This window comes from Protopterus annectens, chromosome 3.part0 (assembly GCF_019279795.1).
Source record: "Protopterus annectens isolate FY-2018-M chromosome 3.part0, PAN1.0, whole genome shotgun sequence".
Lineage (NCBI taxonomy): Eukaryota > Metazoa > Chordata > Ceratodontiformes > Protopteridae > Protopterus > Protopterus annectens.
The window spans coordinates 1,828,667,600-1,828,695,325 of NC_056731.1; positions in this window are offsets into that span (position 1 = coordinate 1,828,667,600).

Below are 27,726 nucleotides of genomic sequence, written 5' to 3' on the forward strand. Positions count from 1 at the left end.
TATATGTATGTGTGACATACCCCCCCATTGTTGTCCCTTCAGCTATGGTATGTTATAACTAGCCTACCCCTTTATATGCAGCTGGCATCCTGACAGTCCTAGTAATATACAGCCTGTATATCTGTGCCATTGGTTCACAGGTGTCTGCATGCCCAAAGTATGAATTAGATGCAGAGGCTGGATCATTTCAGCTCGAAGAAAAGTGTGATTCTGTTACAGGCACTCAGAACACATGGGACATAGGTTCATAGGTGTGTACTAGGCTAATGGCCCTGGTGCCTTTACAAGCTTAGCCCAAAAAGAAATTGCCCAGGCACTGTGCCCAATGTTAGTTCACAGTGCCCCTACACAGTAGGGCAACTGGAATGATCCCTGGAGTGAACTTTCTGTTACCCATCCACTCGTCAAGGTTTCTCTTGAATAGGGCCAGCTTGGTGCTCTGCTTGAAATGAATGGGAAGCTTATTTCAGAGTATGGGCAGTCTTTGGGAGATGAACCTGTCCCTCCAGCATGTTCTGTTAATTGTGGTAATGAGGTTGTGATCTCTGGAACATGTGGTGCAGGGGGGATTGGGATTTCTTTAGGTGTAGCATTTCAAGTAGGGCTGGGTCAGACATGGCTTTGTAAGTCAAGAAGAGATCACCTCTAACTAGACAATAAGAGACTGAGAACAGCGGACGTTTCTCAAGTCTGTCCATGTAGGACATGTGTTTAAGGCCTAGGAATACTTTTGTGGCCTCTCCAGCTGTTGGAGGTGTCTGTTCAGGTACATGCCAAACAGGGCATTATATTCGATGGTTGGTCTAATGAGGGATGAGTAGAGAGGGATGATGACCACTTTCTTCTTGGATGCGAAACCTTTGTTTATAAGACATGTCATGTAGAAGGACTTTCTGACCACAGTGGCAATGTGGTGGTCGAAGATGAGGTGGCTGTCGACCTGGGTGCCCAGATCTCTTATGGCCCCTTCGGTGTTCAGTGGGCTCCCATCAACATGCTAATTCATGGGAACTGATTTTTTCCAAAGGGGATGATAATGCATTTTTTTGGCATTAAGCTTCAGGCCATGGATCCAACACCAGTCATTGGTCTCAGACAGGCCCTTTTGTAGGATATCTGCATCACTTGTTGAGTTGATAATGACTCCTAACTTGCAGTTATCAGTGAACTTGGTCAGCCAGAGTCCTTTTGTGTTGGCCTGGACTTCTGAGAAGTAGATGCCAAACAGGAGAGGGCCAAGAACCAAGGCCTGTGGGACTCCACTCATGACTGGTCGACAGTCTGACTTGGAATCTACACCCTTCACTCTGTGGGTCCTGTCTGTGAGCCAGTTTGCAACCCACCTAGTGATGTAAGGATTAATACCTAGTTTGGTGAGTTTATCAGTGATACCTCACTGGGCAATGGTATCAAAGGCCTTGGCCAGGTTGAGGTAGGCTTACCCTCATCCACAGCCTTTGTGACTATCTCAAAGAAGTCATCCAGGTTCAGCAGGCAGGATCTCCCCTTGACAAAGCCAAACTGTGTGGGGTCAAGAGTTTGGAGATTTCCTATATCTTTGTTAAGAAGGTCCATGATGATGGGCTCTATAGCTTTGCATACCAGACTCATCAGGCTAATGGGGTGATAGTTCCCAGAGAATGTAGTTGCTCCCCCTTTATGGAGCAGGATGACTGTAGCAGTTCACCATTCATTAGGGACATAGCCTGAGGTAAGGCTGTGACTGAACAGGGCACACAGATGTGGTGCCAGTTCATTTTGTAGCTCATGTAGGATGCAGCCAGGGATATTATCAGGTCCCATGGATGCTGTATTCTTGGCTTTGCTTTGGACAATGCAGCTTTTACCTATGCTGTACAGAAATGGTGGGTACCAGGCTTTCTTTTGGTATTGTGATAGGGACCTTGGTGGAGGAGAAAGGGGTAAAGTTGGCACTGAATCTGTCGGCCAGTATGTTGGCTATATCTGTTGGTTCAGTATAGGATGTGCCATTGTGCAATAACTCAGAGCAAATCAGGGTATTGCCTTTGAAATTTTTGATATAGCTATAGAAGGCTTTATGGTTGTTTTAGTGTCAGCCACAATTCTGCCTTCATAGCTGGGTTTAGAGGATTTGATAAAGGATCTCAGATTTTTGTTGAGACTGATAAGGGAGGTTTTCCAGTCTTGTAACTTCATTTTTTTTTTGTTGTAGAGTTTATTGATGGTTGGGCCCACCAGATTGGCTTCCTTTTTTTCGAGGAGAGTTTCTTAGTTCTATTTGGTATGGCAAGGTCCATGCATTTGTGTACATGCTTGTACAGTGCAATGGTGTATGTATGATTTGGCAGTCATGCAGCTATTTTCCATCGGCATGGGTGCTGAGAAGTTAGCCACCTCTGTTTTTAGGAGCCCAAAGTCAGCTTTAGAGAAGTTTTTTAGGGTGTTCATCTTAGTGGGGGGTGTAGGTGAGATGAAGATTTCCATGATGATCAGTTTGTCATCAGAATTAACCAGGGAGGAACTGACTATAGGTGTGGAGCACCAGTCTCCCATGTTGGTGATAACCAGGTTGAGGATGTTGCTTCCTCTAGTGGGGATCAGAATGAGCTGGTCTAGGGCATTAGAATTTATAAATTCCAGAAAGCATTGGGCCTGTACATTGGTACTTGAATAGTTTTCCCAGTTGATGGAAGGGTAGTTGAAGTTACCCAGTATGAGAGTATTGGGCATGACCTTGCTAGATTCCAGGGTGCTTAGGAACTTGAAGTGAGATTCTAGGGACATGTTTGGGGTTCTGTAGCAGATGATACTTGCTGAAGAGAGGGATGTTGAACTAACTTTATGGGACCAGGTGCCCAAGATATAAATGCCAGAAGGGCCCATTCACACATTGCAGACATATTATAACTGTGCTATCAACATGCTATAACATACCTAGGAAAAGCCACGTACCATAGTAGCCAAAGTGTTGGCCACATCGGAGCAGCAAACTATGAGAGTCAGAAGAGTTTTTGATGACCCTTAGAAAGACAATACTTTGATCATCCCTGCAGGAATGGATACTGGCATCAGGATGGAGCCACCAGCACATGTCCCAGTGAATGATGTGTGAGTTAAGTATCATGTACAGCATACTTTTGTACATTAGCATTGAGCATGTGCACTGTAGGCTGACTATATATGTCACATGGAGGCCCTTAACAGTAACCTGCCCAAGCAACAAGGACCTCCAAAGCTGAAACGCAAACAAACACCAATCACAACCAAAGTGTCACATAGCTCACAACACCAGTGTGCCACCCAACAACAGCCCCTAAGGCAAGACAACATACCCAACACTTTAATCATAGGTGACTTTAAAGTCAGGCCCACTGATGTCCCACTCAGCAGGATAAACAAGGAGAACATTACAGTCAGCTGCCTGTCGGGTGCCAGGATCCACCACATAATGCATGCACTCAAGTCACTCCACAACAAGTACAAATATGACTCTGTCATTGTCCATGTTGGAGTGAATGACTTGAGACGTACCTCCCTAGACTACATGAAAAGAGACATGGAAGAGCTCTCAGATCATGTAACCCAGGCAGGTATGACCCTAGCCCTGAGTAGCATCCTGCCTTCGCCCAGAATGATACCACAGTATAAGGACAAAATGATTGACTTCAATAACTGGTTAAGCTTCTGGTGTCATTCAAAGGGGATCCAGTATCTGTCTGCCTGGGATGACATGATCGACAGACCACAATGCTTTTCCAGAGATGGTCTGCACCTGTCGCCCCTGGGATTCAGGTTACCGGCTAAGGCTCTTGACACCCCTATAGTGCCTTTTTTAGGCAAAGTTCAAAGGAAAAAAAACACCCCCATAACAGGTACAAGCATGCAAAATCTGAAGGTAATGCTACTCAATGCTAGAAGTCTAAACCTCAAAATGCACTCTCTCGAGGCACTCCTAAAAATGGAGAACATTGTTATCTGTGCAGTAACTGAGACCTGGTTCAAGGCTCCAGAGAGCACCCCTGCAGTACCAGGCTACAACTTTTACCACACTTTTTGGCCACCAAATCAGGACCAAAACACTAAAGGTGGAGGAGTGTCCATATTCACCAAGTATATTCACAACACCAGGCTAGTTGCCCAACACAATGCATCTGAAATTCTCCAGGTGCAACTAACACTAGGTAAGACTGCAATCCAAATTGTAGCTTGCTACAGATCCCCCACCATGCCCCAAGATTCTCACTACACCTTTCTAAACATACTAGAAAATATTAAGATACAACCAAACACCCTAATACTGGGTGATTTAAACTACTCTGCCATTAACTGGGAAAACTACTCATGTGCCAACACCTTTGCCCAACGGTTCTTGGAATTCATAAATTCCAACGCCCTGGATCAACTAATCCTTAGTCCCACCAGGGGCTCCAATATCCTAGACCTGGTCATTACCAACATGGGAAATAGATGCTCAACACCTCGTTGGTCAGGTCTGACCATAAGCTAATCACCCTTGAAATCCACATCCCACGCCCACCCCCCAGTAAGGAAACCTCCATAAAAAACTTCTCCAAAGCCAACTTCATGCTACTCAAGTCAGAAGTGGCAAACTTCATGACACCCATGCAGATGAGAACTGAAAGTTCGACTGCTGAATCCTACACTAAGGCACTGTATGAGCACATCCACTCATGCATGAATCGTGCCATCCCCAATAGAACCAAGACACTCTCCTCCAAAAAAAGGAAGCCAATCTGGTTGTCCCTTGCTACAAACAAACTTTACAACAAAAGGAAGAAACTGTTGCAGAAAAGTGAAAAATCCCAGGATGCAAAAAACTCCCTTACCAGCCACAGTAAGAAGCTGAGATCCCTCATAAAATCCTCCAAACCTAGTTACAAATATGAAATTGCCAAATATTCAAAAGACAACCACAAGGCATTCTACAGTTATGTCAGGAATCTAAATGGAAATGCTCAGATCTGCTCTGAGCTACAACAGAATGGCATTAAATATACTGATCCAAAGGATATTGCCATTTTCCTGGCAGATCGATTCAGTGCAAACTTCACCCCCCTCTCATCCTCTAAAGGGCCCATCTCAATACAGAAAGATTGCCAAATTCCAGTAATAACAGCCACACATGTAAAAAATGCACTCACCAAAGATAGGAATACAGTATCCACGGGACCAGGTGACATCCCAGGCTGTGTACTACATGAACTACAAAATGAACTGGTACCTCACCTAAGTGTCATGTTTAATCATAGCCTCACCTCAGGCTTCCTGCCCACTGAGTGGTACATAGCTACAGTTATCCCACTCCACAAGGGGGATCCACCTTGGATCCCAGGAACTACCGCCCCATCAGTCTGATGAGCCTGCTCTGCAAGGCCATGGAACATATTGTCATGGAACTTATAAACAAAGACATTGGGAACCTTCAAACACTGGACCCCACGCAGTTTGGATTCGTGAAGGGCCGATCTTGTCTCCTGAACCTGATTGACTTCTTCTAATCAGTCTCCAGAGCCATGGACAAGGGTAAAGTGGTCCACACAGCCTATCTGGACCTTGCCAAGGCCTTCAACACCATCCCCCAATCTGCAATCATAGATACAATAACTAAGCTGGGCATTAATCCCTACATCACTCAATGGGTTGCCATCTGGCTTGCTGACAGAACCCACACTCTAAAAGTAGCCGACTCCAAATCCAGCTCCAGACAAGTGACAAGTGGAGTACCTCAGGGTTCAATCCTAGGACCGCTCTTGTTTGGCATCTACTTCTCTGAAGTATAGGCCAACACCAAGGGACTCTGGCTAACAAAGATTGCAGATGACTGCAAACTGGGAGCCCTTATTGAATCCTCAAATTATGTGGATATTCTACAAAAGAGCCTTACAGAAACAGACGCTTGGTGCCAGAACCATGGGCTCAAGCTCAATGCCAAAAAATGTATAGTTATCCCCTTTGGGAAAAAACATGTACCCCTGAATTACCACATAGGTGGCAGTACACACCAAAAGTATGATAAGAGACTTAGGAACACAGGTAGACAATGGTCTCACCTTCAATAACCACATCACCACAACAGTCAGGAAATCTTTCTATGTGGCACATCTCATCACTAAGGGCTTTTTGTCCAGAAAAAAGGAGGTCATTGTCCCACTGTATTCATCCCTCATTAGACCTATTATAAAATACAGTGCCCTGTTTGGTATGTACCTAACAAGACATCTGCAACAACTGGAAATGCCATAGAAATACCTCACTAAAAGAATCACTGGCCTAAAGCAGATGTCCTACGCTGACCATCTAAAAAACTCCACCTATACTCTGCCGCATATCGTCTACTCAGAGGCAATCTCTGCTTAACATACAAGGCCATGTCAAACCCAGAGCTGCTGGACATGCTACACTTAAAGAAATCCCAATCCCTCAGAGACACATGCTCCAGGGATCTAAACCTTGTCATCATAATGAACAAAACATGCTGGAGGGCTAGGTTCCTGACCCAGAGACTCCCCAGACTCTGGAATAGACTGCCCATACATGTCAAGGAGAGTGTCTCTTTGGCCCTCTTTAAAAGGAACCTTGATGATTGGATGGGAGATAGGAAATTCACCCCAGTGATCACATCAGTCACCCTGCTAGACAGGGGTCCAGTGAAGTACATATTGTGGGAAGAATTAGCCAGGGAATTTTTATGGCTAGGCTTGTATAGGTCCTAGGGCTGATTGCCTAGTACCAACCTATGAACCTATGAACTTACTTTTTGTATATGACTACCATATATCTATCCACAGCAAGAGGGTAGTAAAAGTAGGTTGGTATTGTATAATATATTTTGCATGGATACTCTTTATGTGGAAACCATAGAGACATAGTTGTAACCCATGTGATCATGTTCACTCTGGTGTCTTTTATTGCATATTGCATATCAACAGAGTAGAACGCTGCTATGGAGACACCCGCATAGGCTGGGTTAGAGCAACAAAATGATGTTAACACCCAGACAAGGGTTAACAATGATGGAGAGAAAAACAGATACTTCCATGTACTGTGCCTGTCCCTGTCTGATGGGATTCTGTAGCTACTGATTGCACCTGCTTCACCTCACTTCCATTGGATAATGATAGTGATATGTCTGAATACTAGTATCCTAGGACTGTCTAGTCTGTTTCCACACCAAAATATTATAAAGCAGGCACATTCTAGGAACATTCTATAGGTTTTGACAAGGTAGATTTCTTACATGTTGTGTGGGTTCTATTTGGATATCATAAGCCAGGGCTCCAGCTGCTATCCAGCATTACATGTAACATGGCATCAACATGGGGCTGTTTATGCATTTAGAATCCAGCATTACATGTAACATGGCATCAATATGGGGATTGTTCATGCATTTAGACACACTGTGGATACAGCTGTATGCATTAACATTAGCTACAGTGTCTGCACTTGTCAACTAGATGACCCTGTAGAATGTCACTCTTAAGGAAGTGGTGAAATAGCAGAGATGTGTGCCATATATGTGGATCATGCATCGGACTGGGTGCTATGCAGATGCATTGATGATGATCTTACATGTATTATGCAATATCTTGCAGGCACAGGAAACCCACACTTTCTGTTCACAAATCTCTGTGATTGTGATCCAAGTTACTACCCAGTATGTCAGGAAGGTAGTGGATGATAGAAAAGGCATGCATGATGATAGCTCTTTCCTTTTGCCTGATTGGAAGGTAATATGCTCCTTCACACGTACATACATTATTTTATAGGTTCATAGGTATTTAGTAGGCTAACAGCCACAAGGGTGTTTTTAAGCCTAGCCATGGATCCCAAATCTCTGACAAGTTCTAGTACCCTTGATAAGTGTAAGCAGGGGCTTGGAAGGTGAAACATTTACAAGCAGGGGCATGGGAGATGAACTATTTATGGGATGACTGTGTCCATTAGAGACATAGGTGCCAAAGCAGGGATGAATGTCCTGTTTCCCATCCAATTGAAGAGAAGGGGTAGTCTCTAAGATACATTCCTGTCTCTCCAGCAGGTCCTATTTATATCACAGACAAGGTTTAATTCTTTAGAATGGGTAAGTCTGGTGCTGTTTGTTTTGCAGATATGCAGGAGGCCCATCAGAGTGGGGTATGTCAACACCTTGTAAGCCAGGCATAAATCTCCCCTCAACAGCCTGTACGAGACAAAATACAGGGATAGAGCCCTGAGGCGGTCTGCATAGCACATGTTACTTATGCCCTGTATTTTTTTATTGAGGAACCTCTGCAGACATTCCAGTTGTTAGATGTGCCTGGTTAGGTACATACCAAAAGGGGCATTTTACTTAATTATAGGTCTGATGAATGCCGGATACAGTGGAACAATGACTTCCTTGGACCTAGGTACCATACATTTGTGTATAAATTGTGAAACATAGAATTATTTCCTCACTACTCTAGACACATAATGGTCAAAATCTAGATTACTGTCTATGAGTGTCCCCCAAGTCCCTGACTACTGGGTCAACTTTAGGGTGTGTTGTTAATATGATAGTTAACAGGCATGGATGACTTCCCAAAGATACTATTATGCATTTCTTGGCTGTATCAGCCCTTCCTTCTTGAGAACTTTTGTCTCAGCAGTGATTCAATGAATGCTCCTAATTTGCAATCATCTGCAAATTCAGTCAGCCAGAGGCCATTGACATTGGCCTTGACTTCAGAGAAGTAAATGGCAAAAAAGAGCAGTCCCAGGACCGATCCCTGAGAGACTCTACTTGTGACTGGTGTCTTTGTACAGGTGGACTCCCCAGTTATAACTTCTTCCTAGGTCCTGTCTCTGAGCCAGCTGGCTATCCACTGGGTGACATAAGTGTCTGTACCTAACCACTTAAGTTTGTCAACAATGGCTGAGTGGGGGGTTGTATCAGATGCCTTGGCCAGGTCAAGGTAGGCAGTGTGAATCATTTTGCCCTGAGCCATTGTTTTGGTGACCTTCTCAAAGAAGTCCACCAGGCTGATTAGACATGATCTGCCCTAGATTAAACCAAGCTGGGTTTGGTCCAGTGTCTGGAAGTTTCTGATGTCATTACTGAGAATGCCCATGATAATTATTTTCATTGCTTTGTATATGAGACTAGCAATACTTATGGGTCTGTAGTTTCTAGGGTCTGTAGATGGCCCACCTTTATGCAGAGGGATTACTGTTGCTGTTCTCCATTCACGAGGCGCAAAGCCTGTTTGGAGGCTACAGTTAAATAGCAATTCCAGAGGGCCTGATAGATCATGTTTCATGCAGTTTAGAAGGCATCTTGGGAAACTGTATGGACCCATTGATACAAGGTTCTTGGCCTGGTACCTAGTGATAGCATTGGGAGCTATATTTGATGGCATTTTCCTAAGGGAAGATTGATGGGGAGAGAGGAGTAAAGTTTTAGATGAATTTTTCACCAAAAGATTTGCTATATCTTTTGACACAGTATAAGTGACTCCATTTACAGTGAGCTCTGCACACAATTGAGTATTGTCTTTGCTGTTGCAAACATAACTAAAGAATGCGTTGTGGTTGTCCGTGGCCTAGGAAGCCACATTTACCTCAGAATTGGCTTTGGTAGACTTTATTTGTCCTCTGAGTTGTTTGTTTAATATTATGAGCATGCTTTCATCCCACTGGGTGCTGCACCTCCTAATTTTTGCCAAGATTTTCTTCCTGTTGTTATACAGTCTATTGATTTTGTGATTCCACCAGGGTGGCCTGTTTTTTTAGTTAGATCTGTACTTCTTCCTGGTGGGTACAGCTGCCTCTATGCAGCTATTAACATGCTTGTATAGGGTTTCTGTGAAGAGTTCATTGCAGGCAGCAGTGTTCTCAGGGTTTATGCTTGAAATTTTGACAGGTTATTACTTAACAATAGGAAGTTAGCCTTAGAATAGTTCTTGAATATTCCAGGATTAGCTGGAGTTCCAGGTTTTATTTTTACTTCAAAGGAAACCATTTTGTGGTCTGACCTTACCATATAAGACATTACACTAGGGGGTGTGCAGCACTCTCCCATAATAGTGAGGACCAGATCCAGTATGGTGGCATCCCTTGTTGGTGTATTGACAATCTGGTCCAGGGAGTTTGTGTTTACAAACTCCAGGAATCTCTGTGCCTGTACCTTTGGTGTCATCTGTGATTCCCAGTTACTAGTGAGGTAATTAAAGTTGTCCATAAATATGGTATTGGGTTGGATGATGAGTGTTTCCAGTAAGTTTACATACCTGGTATGGGTTTCCTGCATCATAGAGGGGTCCTATAGCTTGCAAGGAAAGGTACTGTATTTTGCCTATGGTGATTTGATTGTGAAAAATCCAAGGTTAAAAGCTGTGGAAAACACCCCCACCATACCAGGTTATGTTCATACATTCAGACCCTAAACCATAGTTAGCAAAGCAAAAGGAGGTGAATTTACAATATATATAAAAGACATACACACCTCCAGGGTGGATAAACAGTATGATGCAGAGGAGACACTCCAGGTGCAGTTAACTACTGACAAGACCCTTATTCAAATCATAGCTATCTACAGGCCCCCAACTTTGACCCAAGATGCCCACTCCACCTATCTGGATCTCTTCAAATCTATCAAGATTCAGCCAAGATTCTTTACCCTAATCCTGGGCAACTTTAATTATTCAACCATAGATTGGAAGAACTACTCATGCCAAAACACAAATGTCCAGAGATTCCTTGATTTCGTCAGTGAAAATGCCTTGGGCCAGCTGGTTGATACCCCCACAAGAAGTGAAAATATCTTGAACTTGCTATTAACCAACATAAGTAACCATTGCAGTATCCCTACAGTGTCATCCTCCCTTGTAAGATCCGACCACAAAGCAGTCACGCTTGAAGTCACCATCTCCACCGACCACCCCCAAGATAGGGTCAAACAAAAAAACTTCTCGAAAGCTGATTACAACCTCCTGAGGGAAGGTATAAACAGTTTCACAGCTCACTCCCCTTCCATAGGAACTGGCACATATGCCTAAACCTGCACCAAAATACTATACAAGCACTTATATAGCTGCATGGAATCAGGAATACCAACAGGACAAAATCCTCCTCCTCAAGGAAGAGTCAACCTGTCTGGTGGACATCTTCAATAAATAAATTCTATAATAAAAGAAAAAAAAATGGCTATCCAGGACCAATAAGGAACAGGTGCCTAATTGGAAGCAATCTCTCCTTAGTCTGAACAAGCAAATAAGAGCACAAGCAAAATCTTCCAAAGCAAACTTTGAGTCCTAACTGGCTACATCTACGAAAAACAATCACAAGGCTTTCTTTGCATATGTCCACAAACTCAGGGGAAGCACCCAGATCTGCTCAGAACTGGTGGTCAGGGACAACACATACACAAACACCATAGATATAGCCAACCTGCTGGCAGACAGGTTCAGTGAAAACTTCACCCCTCTTTCCCCCATCAGTAAATCAGGACATCCACAGCACCTGCCCTCCTCCCCTTATCTCTAGGGAGAAAGTCATCACTGCCCTTTAAAGGCAAAAATACAGCCTTCATGGGACCAGATAACATCCCAGGCTGCATCCTACATGAACCTAGACAGGAACTTGCAGCACCATTAGGCACCCTATTCAACCAAAGCCTGAGTACTGGCTTCATCCCAACCAAGTGGAGGACAGCCACTGTCATTCCTTTGCACAAAGGTGGAGCATCCACCAATCTATGAAATTATAGACTCATCAGCCTAACTAGCCTGATCTGCAAGGCCATGGAGTGGATTATCATGGACCTCATTAACAAGGACATTGGCAACCTCCAAACACTTGATCCCACACAGTTTGGTTTCATCAAGGCAAATTTGGTCGACTTCTTTGAGACAGTCACCAAAGCCATGGATGAGGGGAAGACAGTGCACACCACCTACCCTGACCTGGCTAAAGCCTTCAATACTATTCCCCACTCTGGCATAATAGATAAACTCTCTCAACTAAGTATCAATCTATATGTTACCAGAAGCTTAGCAAACTGTCTCATTGATAGAACCCAACTAGTCAAAATAGGGGAAGCCACCTCAAGTTGTTGACCCATAACAAATGGTGTACCCCAGGATCTGTCTTGGGGCCCTTGTTGTTTGGATATACTTTTCTGAGGTGCAGGCCAAAACCAGTGGGCTATGGCTGACCAAGTTTGCAGATGACTGTAAGCTGGGTGCTGTCATCAATTCCCCTAGTGATGTGGACATCCTCCAAGAGGGTCTCACCCAAACATATGACTGGTTCCAGAAACATGGCCTCAAACTGAATGCCAAAAAATGCATCATCATGCCCTTTGGGGAGAGGGACGTCCCCGCAAATTATCACATTAATAATAAGGTCCTAAGCATGCAATCAGTTGTGAGGGACTTGGGCACCCAGGTTGATAGCAACTTGACATTTGACAACCATATTGCCTCCATTGCATGGAAAGCTTTCTATATGGCCCACCTCATTAATCTCATCCAGGGAAAAGATGGTCATAACATTCCTGTATTCTTCCCTTATAAGACCCAATATTGAGTATAATGCTCCTTTCAGCATGTACCTCACAAATTACATGCAGCAGCAGGAGAGACCACAGAGGTTCCTCACCAGGAGAATCCAGGGCCTCAAACACCTACCCTATACAGATAGGCTAAAGGCCCTGTCCCTCTATTCAGTCTCCTACAGACTCCTCAGAGGTGACCTATGTCTGGCATACAAATCAATCTTAGCCCCCGCCTTGATGGGACTGCTGCATATCCACAAGTCTAGCTCCACTTGAGTAACCCACATGCCCGACCTCAACCTGGTCTGTGACATCAGTAGGACTTGGTGGGACAGGTATGTGTTGCAGAGACTCTCCCTTCTGTGGAATAGACTCTCTCTCTCTCTCTCTCTCCACATCAAGCAAAGTATCTCATTAATGCTTTTTAAGCACAACCTGGATAACTGGATGAGAAACAGAAAATACACCCCTGGGATTCCACCTGTGTCCCTGCTAGACAGGGGCATTGGGAGGTGACTTGTCAGAACAATGGGCAAAATTCTTGGCTAGGCTTGTAAGGGTCTCAGGGCCAATAGCCTAGTAACTTCCTATGATCCTATGATCCTGTAAGTGCATTGTCCTGTTTTACTAGCCTTGAGGTATATTTTTGATGTGAATCGAGACACATCAACCTTTAGTCCTTGTCTGTGTGGTATCTGGTCCAAATGTGTGGAAGGCATTATAACCTTGCACTGACAGTGAGCTCTCCGCTGCTTTAAACTGTGACTCAGTGACCGCACGGATGTCCGCATTCTCTAGGGCAAAGATAGCTTCTAGGGAGTGGAGTGCTTTGTTTAGACTCCAAGCATTGAGCAGTAACACCTTTAGATTTTTTTGGTTTTGATTTGCTATGTAGGAAGTACTTTCAGTTTGCCATTGCCTAAAAAGGCACTATGGGGGTGGACAATGTTTTAGCTAATATTCAAAAGATTAGAGGGGAGAGGTGCAGGCCATCCCTAGCAAAGTAGCATGGTCTGTTGACCATCTCCTTCCACACTGACAAATATTGCACCCCCTTAGTATGACACCAGAAACTAAACCAATTATTAAAGTCAGTCATCTTTTGTTTATATTGTGGCATCATTCCTGGAAAATATAAAATGCTGCTCAATGCCAGGATCATACCAGCCTGGGACACATATCTGAGAGCTCCATGATGTCTCTCTTTATATCATCTAGGGAGGTATATCTCAGGTCATTTACACCCACATGGTCTATAATTGAGTCATACTGGTACTTGTGCTCCAATGACCTGAGTGTGTGCATAATGTGGCGGATCCTCGCCCTTGATAAACAACTGACAGTGGCTTTCTTCTTATTCGGCCTGGTGAAAGGGACATCAGTGTGTCTCACAATGGAGTTTCCCATGACTAGAATGTTGGATTCCATGGTGGCTTGTCTTATGGGCTTAGAATTTGAGGATCCATGAGATGTGACTGTATGTGTTATTGTGGGTGTTGTTTTGAAACAGTGCATTCTAGGATGCTGAGGGTGTTTGTTATATGTAATTCTTCTAGGAGGTCTGGAGTTTACTGTTCTCCTTCTCTCCCCAGGAGGAAAATATAAACACAAATTCCAAACTGACACCCATGAAGCAGTTATTAGGATTTCCAATGATCAGCAATCCGCAAGAAATAATGCTCCTTCTCTCACCAGGAGTCAAACAGAAACACTAATCCTAAGATGACTACTGAGAGGCAGAATGTGGACATTCCAGTAATTGGTGGTCTTGGAGTAGATTTTGCAGATTTTAAAGGTAAGATGAAAAAAATGGATTAATATCAAAAGAGCAGCAGTATGCATTAAGCAGTTAGACTGATGGAGTAACTTTAGCTATCTAAGTGGAGAGCCACTAATTTTAAAAGAGCAAGATAGACTGGAATGGGTAGGCACTTTGTATTCTGGTTCTATGGATACATTGGGATTGCAAATAAATTTAAATAGTTGAAGGGGAGTGATTTCACAAAGTGATAATTTTGTGCTTACTCACAATAGCCAATGTAAGAGCAGAGGGAAGGAGATATATGGTCAAATTAACATATGAAGCAGGCAACTAGAAAGATAGCTGAGTTTAGCACCACAACAGCACCAGGGTGGGAGAATGGAGAAAACTTAATTTATGTGTGGCTCACGAGACACAGCTGTGGTCTCTTTTCTAGCTTAAATATGCAATTAAAAGCATAATGCACATACAACACAGTGTAAAGAAAATGAATCACAATATACAAAACAGAAGAAGGAAATAAAACAACAGAAAATACAAGAAAGCAAAAGCAAATTATCCTTTCCCTCACAGCAAGTTGTGTCAGAGTCTGGTTGAGAGGATTATTGAGTGTTCCATTAATGAAAATCTGTGAAATAACCATAACCATGTCCTCTATTGACACACACACACACACACACACACACACACACACACACACACACATATATATATATATATATTTATATATATATATATATATATATATATATATATATATATATATATATATATATATATATATATATATATATATATATGTAAATATACATATTCACCTTAGCCTTCACAAGAAATGAAGGCCATACATTGCTATAGGTTCTGCATGTTTGGGTGGCACATGTCACTGAAGCTGTCATAATGTCCCAATCTACTCTAAAGTGACTGGTTATCACCTAATCAGTAAAATGATGGTATGTCACACTCTGGCAATACTGTTTCCTTTGACAACGAACACCACTTTGTGTGTTCATGTGCAAAGCATGGAAGCTGATCATTAAAGTATGCTGCTACTTGTCTGATGTAGCTCCTCCTAGATTTCTTACTATCTAACTCCAATATTTTTGGAATGCTTTACACTTTTATACTTAGTCTTACATTCATGCACACTTTCATATTACTATGAATCATGACTATGTTAACCTTCCATTCATTTTCATATCATCTGGACTCCATTCCCCTTCCTAGTTTCATTTGCATGTCATTATGTATATCATTATGCATCCATTTGCATATACATATATATATATATATATATATATATATATATATATATATATCTTTTGCAGTGCATTTGTAATCCCTGCATGCTCTGTCAGCCTGCACATAGCAGAGTTCCATTGAAATGTGCACTGTTTACTACACAACTTCTCCATGAATTCCAGCCATACTGTCTGCCTTCACTCACTGTAACATAGTAACAGGTTACAGGCAGTGCTAATGCTAACATAATTATGATTAGATAATAAGATTCATATAGAAGGTCTAACAGTCTGCTAGTCAAGACAACATATTTACAGTATGATTATGTAGACTAGACAGAAATTATCTAAATTTCTAAGCAATTCATAGAAATGGTTAGTAGGAAAGAAAAATGATTTGGTTAAGTAGGGCAAGAACAGGTGATTACAGGGAGGAGGGGAAGCAACATCCAGGAGTCATTAGAAGGAATGAAAAAGGCAATAAGCAGTGATCCATAATGACAAAGAACAGACGAGCAAAGAGGTAGGAGATAATTAATCAGCATTAGGTCGATTGGACACTCTAAAGTGGACCTAGGAGTGAGTGCGTGTGTGTGCCTTCTGTGGAAGGTTTGGCGCCAGGCTGGCAACTTAGCACCATAAAACTCCACTGCCAATCATGAGCGGACAGGTGACCTGCTGTGGCGACCCCTAACCGGGAAATAAAGGTGAGTTTACATCACTTTTTTTTTTTTAAAAATCATTTGTCTCTGTAATTGTTGTGAGTGTGAAGTCACTGGTGAGATTATTCCAGAAGTTATACATAAATATTCAGAAGAGAGAATTTCATGGAAGTCCTGGATCTGAGTGTCATTATATCTGCTGCATACTTTAAGGATATGTATTAGGTTCATAGACATTTTCTACACTAGCTCCCTTTGTGGATCAATTTTTAAGCTTAGCCATTTCCACTAAATGAGAATTTAACCCTATACCTCTTGTTTGTTGGGTAAATAGCTTAACCATTATGTCAGCTGCACACCTGATAAGATAGTTCTTTATTCTACAGTTTATTTATGTCTGTAGACCATCAGTGTGGTTAGCTTTCAAACTTCTTGTGATATTTACTTCTTTTGTGTATCTCCTTTCTGAGATGATGTGTGCGATTATGCTGCGATAAGTGAATCATAAAACTTCATTATAAAATGTAATGAGGTTTATATGTTTGAAATCCTTGAATTCTGAGATAGTGGTGTCTTAAGGATTACTGAATGTCCTTAGTTTATAATCCAACATAACATCGGAAGGCGATACCAGGGAAATAGTACATGATGAAGCTATATTTGTAAGGCCCAGGTCAAAAACATTACAACTTCCAGTAGGTCTGCTAACAATGCTTTCCAGGGAGCTTTTATTCATGCAGAAGAAATTAACTTTTGTGGTTATCCTACATTTAGGTGCTCCAATTTATTGATGGGTAGTTAAAGTCTTTCAAAATAACAGATATTTTGCTTACAGAGTTTATTGATTACATCTAGGACGTGCACATGATTATCAAGAGACACAGAATATGTCGTTTAGCATGCTGTGAAGTGATAATTGTTTTTGTTTAGTGGGATTTAGAGCTCAATGAGTTGTCTTTGTGGGTCTCTGTGGATCTGCCTGGAGGTGATAATATGGAAATGTCAGCACAGTTGCTGCCTGAAAGCATGGTAGGTGAAAATCCCAGGTATTGGTGGAGTGCTTTCAGAACATTTAAACCAAGTTTCAGTAGGGAGGATGGCCTAATGATTAAGGTGTTTTCCTTACAAACATAAGGTGCAGGGTTTGAGTCTCACAAGGGATAATTGGCTAGGCTTAAAATGGCTCGCAAGGGCAGTTAGCTTAGTACTAATTTATGAACCTATCTATGAAGTAATTACACAGATATAGATGTGTTCCAAATGCAGGACAGCCTCAAGGTCAGGCATCTTGTTGTTAGGACTCCTGGCATTGAGGACAGACACCTTAATAGCATGTATGTTGAATGGTGTCTATACATAAAGGTGCCCAGTTTTATTTTGTGCTGGTGATGCCAGATCCACCCTGGAGTCATGCTTGTAATACCTACTCACCCTGTGGGCATGGCTGAGATGTTCTGAGTTATCTTTCTGTAGCACTGGCACATTTTCATATTGCCAGAATAAGACTGTAAAGCTGATACATCAAGAAGCCAAATTTCTGTCTTTAATGTCGGTGACCTTTTTTGAACATAACCAAACTGCTGACACTGAGAGGATAGAAAAAGCATAAACAGTGTGGTATGCTGGCAAGAAATGTTTGGTACGGAAGGGTGATTCGGCCTTCTGCTAAAGTTTAAAGTCCTTTGATAATCATGCCAACTATGAATCACATCTTCAAGTGTTACATTTGTATATTCACATATGAGTGTGGGTTTGTGTAGATTTGTATGTATGTGCATGCATGTGTGTATATGTGTGAGTCTAGATGTATGTAGATATCACTGAATAACCCATACACTTTGCAGAACCACAGAAAATTATTAAATCTGGTGTCTATGACACTGTAAGGAGCTTTGGTATCCTCGTAGACTGAACACCAAGGCAAGTGACCTTAATAAGACAACATCTGAAATGCCTGTAAGCTTCTTGTGAAAGATCATGAAGCAAGCGCTGACCAGCAGCATTAATTTGTGATAGTAGGAAGTAACAATTAAACAATTCAAACGTGCAGGTTAAAGTGTACTTCTTACACACCAGAACCCTTTTTTTCCCTTTGCTGAGTCATTAGTGGTTAGCAATATCATGGGGGAGAAAGGATACTGTAAGAAAGGTAAGAGACAGTGCTTTATCAGACTGAGTGCTTGATCAGAAAGTGCAGTAGGGAGAAAAAATTACTATATCTAGATAGATAGATAGATAGACAGATAGATATAGGTAGATAGACTGACAAATATCGATATTCATAGACAGATAGATAGGTAGAATGAGGTTAAAGCTATAATATTCTTATAGCCCTGTGTTGAATAAGTCTAAACACCACAAAAATAAATGAAGCTACTTTACAGGACAAGGAAAATGAGCCATGATCTCTGCACAAAATTTGCTTAATGCGCCTGCATTTAAGGAATCACCATTTCTGCTTGTCTGAACTGGCCTCCCTTATATGCTTTCATGGGCAAAAATATATTCAGCTCAGTAAACTGCAAATGCTAGGTACTGCTTTAGTACATTCCTCATATGTTCAACCGTATGATCGATTTTAGTACTTATAAACTGAAGTGTTCTTCACTGCATTCAAATCCTGCTTCTAGGACCCACACATAAAGCTGGTTTCCTAGGCAATATCTCAGGGTGAGTTGCTGTCTTGTTTGTGCAGGTTAAAGAATAATTTTTCCAGATGGAGGACTAGGTTGCTAAAACAGTGCAACAGATTTTCCACATAACCCACCCACCCTTCCAAACCCCAAAGTACTATGTGGTGCATTTCCAAGACTGTGACCTACCGAGCACTCAAAGCCATAAGGTATTCTATTCCAAAATGAAAAAAAAATCACACTTCCTTCCCTTATGACTTGTTTTGATAATTAATTTCCGAAATATATCTGTCACGCAATGGTGTGTATTTCATACTGTGCATGAAAAGGCATAGATTTGTGAGTTCTTTCCAGTAGCAGATTATTTTTCATATTTCCCCTTTGGGAGGCTGATTTTGAGGTATATTCCTATAATGCTGTGTGCATCAAGGTGTAAGTTTTCACTGCAGTACAACAAGAAGTGAAGCTAGATGCAGCCTGTGTAAAGCATTTAACTGGAAGTTACATATTCCCTTACTCTTAAGTGAGAACAGTATAAAAACAATTATGCCATCTTTATTTGTGGATACATTTGTGTCAGAAATGGAACCAGTGATTCCTCATTCTAGCTTTTTCATGCATTCGTTGTTCCAGCAATGAGTTCTTACATCATTTTCCCTGATATTTAGTGTAATATATATATAGTACACAACTAATCTTCAATATCCTGAATTTATCAAACAAATCAGTTCAGTACTACCTGCAAAACTACCAATAAACTGGCAGGAAATAGTATTACAGATTGTTTGTGCTGCTGATTAGGGAATCCTGGAAGGGAGAATTTAATAGGAGGTAAAAGTAACAAAATAATAATAATAATAAGAAGAATTTATTAATCAGGTAGGTCCACTGGATAGACCATCCATTTTCAGGGTCGACCTGAGAGCAATTTCTGTTTAATTGACTCATTTAAGGTCACACAGTAGGCAAATGAGGGCTGGGAGAATCAATCCCTGTACCACAGCTCACAGGTTTTAACCACCTGCAGAATAAATCACACCTGAATCCAACAGAGAATGGTACTGGAAATTAAATACGGGATTAGCAGGTACTTGGGCATCATCTCTGTTGCACTTACTGCTAACAGAATGAAGGTGGCCACAATAATGTATTTCTTAGGTGGCAGTGTAAATCCATAAAGGCAGGCAAAGTGAAACGAAGACACCAACATAATTGGTCATAGAGTCAGTAGTGAATGAAATGCTTGGGCATTTAGAGAAGTACATAATTAAGAAGTAAAGGTATAAAGGTAATCTATCGTGTATACATGGTCTGATATCATTAGTTTCCATTTGCCACTGATAAGCAATGTTGAGTAAGTCATTTAACCAGGCAATGGTTCCAGGTTGTTCATAAGAAAAAGGATTCTACCTAGTGGGTTTAACTGGTTAACAAATGACTTAAAAAATAAAATAAACAAAAAGTACTAAAACAAAACAAGAAAGCACCATTAAACTTCATTTTAAATTCCTAATCAAGGAGAGAGATTGTTCAGACTGACAAAATGTAAACAATGCTGGGGTCATTTCCTGTTATGAAACATATGTACTTGAATTAGGTAGAATGAGATGCATGTTTCAGAAATGTTATAGTCTGAAAACAATGAAGAGAAAGTGTGAGCATTTGTCACTTTATATGAAAAAGTTGTATTTGTCTTTTCTCTGAGGAATGGCACACTGGAGGTGAGAAGCAGTCTTTTAATTGCAAGTTTATGCATTTGAAACAGGATTCATAATACTTTTTATGCTACTTGGCAACTTTGGATGTTGCTTCTCAGGTGTGTAAACTACACCCCTCCTGCAATGACCATTAGTTATATATTACCTTCAATATTGTTCTAAGATTTGCAACTTTCTGACCAAAAGATATATAACAAGATTTATTAAAGTGAGTTTTTGAAAGGATAAAGCAGAACATTGTAATTATTTAAGTGAGGGCAGGTGTCAATAACTATGATCTTGCTAGAGAGAAGGAAGGCAAAAAACCTGTTTTATTCTGCATTGGGCCTGTAGGCACATTGCTACATCATGTATATTGCTCATACTCAAATGTCGTACACTTTTAGTTTAAGAGTATGAAAAAGTGAGCAGACTTGTGAAGAAGGACTAATTGGCAGGGTTTTCACTTTCATGGCCAGTGAGCTGAGTTTGCATCCAGCCTGCTGGCTGTCATTTTAGCAATCGCTAATGGATACAGAGTAATTTCTGGCCGCCATCAGAGGTAGTGACACCTGCACATGGTCCCACAGTCTGGTACTGCATAAAAGTGTAGAGCTTAAGTGGCAAGCAAGAGTATCTCAAGTATATAGAGCCCTTTCTCTGTAACACTACCTGTAAGTGCCCTTGACTCCTTAGTCACTGCCCAACTTATTAAAGCTGTCTGATTCAGTTTGTTTTCAGGAACATCTGATTTAGAGTTTACAGGAACATCTCTGATTTATAGTTTTCGGGAACATCAGGGATTTCCCCTGCACAGCCATCTGCACAAGGAATGCAATTAAAATATTTACTTTTTAATGTTACTATTCCTACATCTCAGTTTTATGTATACTTTTGGTGCTTAATCATAGTTACCCAGAATACTGTACTCTATTGTATTCATAACTGATTCTTTAACTAGCACTAGCATTTTGGAGCTGCCACTGACTGATGCTGGGGGATTTGTAACCACTGATAATCATGATGGTGGGGATGAGCCGGCATAGTCAGGGAGTACAGCGTTTGTGTTGGGCACAGGGAATGTAACTACTGAATCCCCTACACAAATTCTGGACAGCCTCTATTCCTGTGGACACCCAGGAGACACTCACCACAGAAGGAGGACAAGTTTCTAGAAATGCTAGCAGTCAGGGAAGTGTGTTATACCTCAGTGGGTACATGTCAGGATCTGCCTCTATCCCACATGGAAGAAGTAGTACAAACAGGGGGTGGAATAATGGTGCTCAGTGGATACATAGTTATTGCCCTCCCCTGAGGCTGATGTGACAGTCACTGTGGCCTGGTATATGTTCAGGGCCATCTTGGAGGCACAGGCTTGAACCACCACAGCCATGGAGGAGTTGGTAAAGGTAATGCTGGTTGGATGAGATGACCCATGGAGTGCGTGTCCTGTATGAGGGACAGTTTTGATAAACTTAATCACATAGTGGAACATGCCATGTCCTCTTAAGCTCAGCTGCCAGATGTATTTGTGTCATCCATGAAGCTGATCCCTTGCTACCTCCACAGATGGTGACCATCATGGGCATGGATGTCCTAGATCACATTTCTGCAGCACTAGTACTTCCACAGCAAAATCTGTTTTAGAGATGTCCACCTCCAAGAGAGAATGGATGTCCTGAGAGTAGCAGGAGTGACACATCTTTTAACAGATGTCAGTCACACTCCTGCAATATGATGACATCTAGCCAGAATCAGGGTACAGCCAGTCCCACTCCTGGCAGATCTCATACACACACACACACACACACACACACACACACACACACACACACACACACACACACACACACACACACACACACACACACACACACACACACACACACACACAAATATGGATCACACACACACACACACACACACACACACACACACACACACACACACACACACACACACACACACACACACATTTACACAAACTCATGCACATCTCCACTGTCCTTTCACAAAGCCTTTCACATTGTCACCCCTCCACACACACTCACTCTGAAACTCCATATACATAATTGCATGTTTTACTGTAACAAACTTCAGCACTCACATACTTCTCTATAAAAGACATCCACAAATGTGTTCCCCTCCCCACCTCTGCAAATGATGATAACTGTATAACTGTGTCCTGCCCTTTGTACATTGTTACCTGGGTTGTCTATGTCTGACACACAGCATGGACAACATATGCATGAGTAAGCACAGTCTGGTGTTGGTTTAGCATGCATTACTTGTACATTAGCATATCTATTTTACTCTGTTGCACTGTGTTCTGAAGTTATGTACAAGCCACAAACTCTTTGCCACTGCCATGCCATTCTGTATCCACCTCTGTGTGGCACATCCCCTGTGCTGGATCCTCTGCTGACTCGTCTTCTGACTCATTCTCTACTGCCTGATGTGCTTTGGATTGCTGCTCCTGCAAGGTTCTATCCAGCTGGAGCTGTCTCCTCAGTATGATATTGAGTAGCATCATATATACTGAAAATATGTTTGTGCACTTGCCACAACACACTGCAGGACACCATCAGATGAATCCAAGCAGTGGAGGTACCTTCAGGAGGTTAAACACATGCCCAGTAATGTTCCTTGTTTGCAACTGGGTATGGTAGTATCCTTGGTCAGTTTAATTTTGTTGTTTTTTGATGTGTTTTATCAGCCAGGGCTCCAGGACATATCCATAATCCAAACAAGATGCCGGAGAGGGAAGTCACTCATCACAAAACATTACTGCAATTCACATGTGTGCCATATGTGAGAATCATGATAATTATCTGGGTGGCCTGGAGACACATAGTGGATGATACCCTGTATATTACAGACCACCTGACTGTAAATGGAGTGATACCATTTGTGGTTTATGTACTTCCTTCCCAGTTCACCAGCTGAAGCCTTTATTTCAGTGTGAGCAGAGACTGACTCTCAGTACCTCAGAAGTGGGCTATATCATCAAATCCCCACATGGTGTTCCCTCTTTCCTGTGTGGTATGTGGAAACCACATATACCCCCACACACACACACACATATTGAAACATGGCATTGAACCACTGATCGAATATTCTTGAGGCAGATGCTTGATATACTCCATTATACCTCTTAAATTCTTACTGCAAGACATTTGGAGAAAGCACAAAATAATGGGTAGACAAAGGCCCAAATATAGGGACAGATTTAAATATTGCTCTTTTAAACAAAGTTGCTAGAATAACACGATTTGCATTAGCAGGCATTTTCTGAAAATATGAAATCTGAAAGTCAAATGTATGTCATTATTTAGTTACTTCAATTCTCAGTGATTAGTCAGAAAACAATGCATTTTATGAGGAACAGACCAGCAATATGAGGTAAATATCTAGACATTCTGTGAAAATCTGGACAGTAGAGAGCTATGTCTCTGGTAAGTCACTTAAAGTTCCTTGTAACTAAAATATTGTAAATCCACATACACCTTAATGTCTGCTAGGCCAGGTAGTCCTCAACTTTCGCAGGGTGGGACACAAGGTAAACAAATAGCCACAGTTTCTTGCATGGTACTCTTATCCACATGAAACCAGTCATCAATACTGGTGTCACAGAGTCCATGGAATGTTAAGTGCAGTCAGATGACCTGGTGCCTAAAGAGACAATGATGCACTTCATTGTGTATAATGTTGCCAAAAAGAGCCTCTTGCAGATAGTCATTTACTAAAGCTATGGCAACCCCTAACATCCATTAGCAATTCCCTTAGTATGAATGAGCAGGTCCACTTCAAAATACTGACTTTCAAAATCGCTAAACTCAAAATACTAAGACCAAAATCTCTAAAGCTCAAAATACTGAAAACTCAAAAGACTGAAAACTCAAAATACAGAAAACACACAGGATGTCAAAACTTATTATATTCCAGCACATGTGCATACTGAAACAAATAAAACACAAACCATATTACTCTTCTCCATGTATAAGCAGGGGGCAAGCCCCCCCTGCACCCCCACACCTCCTGCTACTTAAATATATCAACTGTGTTATCAACCCCGGTTAGGGGTCACCACAGCAGATCACAGGTCCACAGACTGATTATCAGTGTATGTTTTCATGGTGTCGAGTTGCCAGCCCAACCTTCACAGAAGTCACACACATACACACGCACCTACCTGCATGTCTTTAAAACTCACCAAACTGCAGGGAAGACATCCAGACTCCACACAGAAGGAGCTCCAGCAGAGAATGAAACTGGAGAAACTCTTGCTGTGAGGGGACAAGGCTAACTGCTTCACCACCACTGCCAATAATGTCTCTTATTATTTTGTCATTAGATAAGGCGCAGTGGTGTAGCAGTAGCATTGTTGCCTCACAGCAAGAGGTTCTCCTGTTTGATTCTCAGCTGGAGTGCCTTCTGTATGGAGTCTGCATGTCATCCCCATGGTTGAGTGGTGTTCAAAAGACATGTGTGAATGGGCATACCCTCGCTGAAGGTTAGGCATCGGGCTGGCAACTTGGCACTATAAAAATCTACTGCCAATCATTAGCGGACCAGAGTTCTGCTGTTGTGACCCCTAACCGGGAAAAGACAAACATCACTTTGTCATTAGATGTCCATTAGCATAGACCACACCCAACCCTGTTGTTTAGTACTTGATATATATGTGTCTCTGAATTGCACACATCCTGTGTTTGGCCTCTCATCATGCAACTCTACCTAGTGTGATGTGGAAGTCTTATGAATTTTACCCCAAGTTTCCATAGGCCAGTATATGAGTGTAGGTAGGGTTCTGAGGATAACCAACTGCAAACAAAAACTGCTAAGCTATTTTAAGCATATTAAAATTTTTTTGACTCCTGAAAATTATGAAAACACATTAATTTACCATTGCTGCTTTCATATTTTTTCCTTGGTAATATGTTTTGGGAACTCTGACTTAACTAAAGTGCTGACATAGGAGTGCCCTCCTACTTTTAGAATTCATTTACCTGTCAATTACTACTTCCTTAGCATTTCCAGTTGCATCCTGTTTGTTTTGTTCATATGCTACATTTTGGTGGAGGAATAAAGAAAAGCATTTCCAAATTATTAACCTAATCTGTTTTACTGTGCATTAGAAAAAAAGCTATCAACTTAGAAAACTGAACAGAAAGTCTGATATATACTTTTTAGTAGCAAAGCATGCACTCAACTTACAACATCTGTTTAATGTTTCATTGTGAAAACATTTCTGTTTTTTGTTGTTGTTTTTATTTTTTTAAGAAAGTTAATGAAAGCAGATACATATTTTTAGGGAAATTTCAAACACCCACTGCAATAAACAGCTTATTGGCTATGAATGTCTTATTTATTTTAGAACCATATTGTCATATATATTTTCATTGTGGGAAATTGCAAAACTTTCTTTGAAATATTGAATGCTTAGGCAAACATAACAATTCAGAAAAGTTTCAGGTTACAGTATTTCTATATTTTTTCTTAACTTAATGTTTCTTTTCTATACTTGTTAAAGTCTTCACTGGCATGCCAAAAAGCTTTTGAGCAGAAACATTAGATATTTTATTTTATCTCCTGTCTCCCCCTCTCAAGCTAAGGCCATCAGATGCTTATCTTGTATTAATCGAATTAATCCTCTCTTTCTACCTCATCCAAGAACACCAAGAACCAAGTGGTCAGCAGCAAGGGATATTACAATAATTTAACAGGGATTAGGAGTCTGCCATTAACTCCAACCCCTTTTGGCTTATGAATGTATGATTTCAGGTTCTACTATGAAATGCTGACTTCCTGAAAACTGATGCTACAAAAAAGGCAAAAAAAATAGACTTTTTGTTGTTTTATGCATGGGGCAAGAACCCCTGCACCCCACAATGCATGGGGCAAGAATCCCTGCACCCCACAATGCATGGGGCAAGCCCCTCAAACTACCCAAACTTATATATACCAGTTCCACTGTGACACCAACTTGAAAAAAAGGAGAAATTTCCCTGAACAAGTGAATTATTGCCAGTGTACAATTGGAAACCACTCCCGTAATGATTTTCTATGGCAACCAGCGTTCAGCGTTATGCCATTTGACTTTTATTCTGCAATCTACTGATACTTGAGCAATTTCCCCTCAAACATGTGTTAGGCAGCCATGATTTCATATAGCTGCTATGGTGGGTTTGGCTCAAACACCTTTCGTCCAAGAGTCTCACATTCCATGCTTAGAGTGTACTTCTGATACTAACATACATGCATACATACATACATACAAATATTTCAGTCATGGACAATAATGGCTTTTTGTCTGCCAATACACCAAAACTGTTATTACCATAATGTGTCTAGGTTATTTTTAAAAGTATATCAACTAGTGCTTGTTTTAATGTAATTTGGTAGTCTACTCTGTCAGTGAAACAATTAGTACACGTCTCATTCCTATAGGGCTTTCTACATGGGTTGTCAGAAGTATTATTCTGATAATCCCAAACATTTCCAGAGGTAGCTGTCTCTAAATGCTCAATATACCTGCATAACTTTTCCTCTTAAATGTTTGTAGGACACACAGTACAAGTTCAGATATTTTAGTCCTTCATAGTAACATAAATTTTGACATCCATGGATACCCTTAGTATATGTCCACTGTACTCTTTCCAGTTTATTCATGCTTGTTTTCTAATAAGGTTTCCATATTGTTATTCCATACTTAAGTTTGGGTCAGTTGTAAATAATGAGCAATGATTTCATCATTTCTGATTTCCTGATTGGTTGATATGATTATAAAACCACAAAGCTTTTCGTCTGATGATACCCCCAAGTAGTCACTTCCATCCCACTCAGGCTGTCTCTTCCATCACTGAGACCCCTAATCATATCTAAGTGGAGTTGTGTGCTAAACTCTCAGATAAGCTTCATCTTCATCTGTGCCATAGAGTCAGTAGTTATGTATCCAGTTTTTGCTTCTCCCAAGGGAGAAGCTCTTCTTGCTTCTGTAGAATCAATAGCTAACTGAACAGTTAGCTATAAGAGCTCTTTATTTTGTCAATATTCTACCACTGTTAGCCTTTCCAGTGGTGCAAAGGGTCTGATTATGTCCCAGACAATCTGGTTTCATTAGCAGTGAACACTTAATAGAGCAGGCAGGAGGCTCAGTGTGCCTGTTCTATAGGGTGGAGGGAGAACATTGAATGTCTGTCTAATGGAATTAT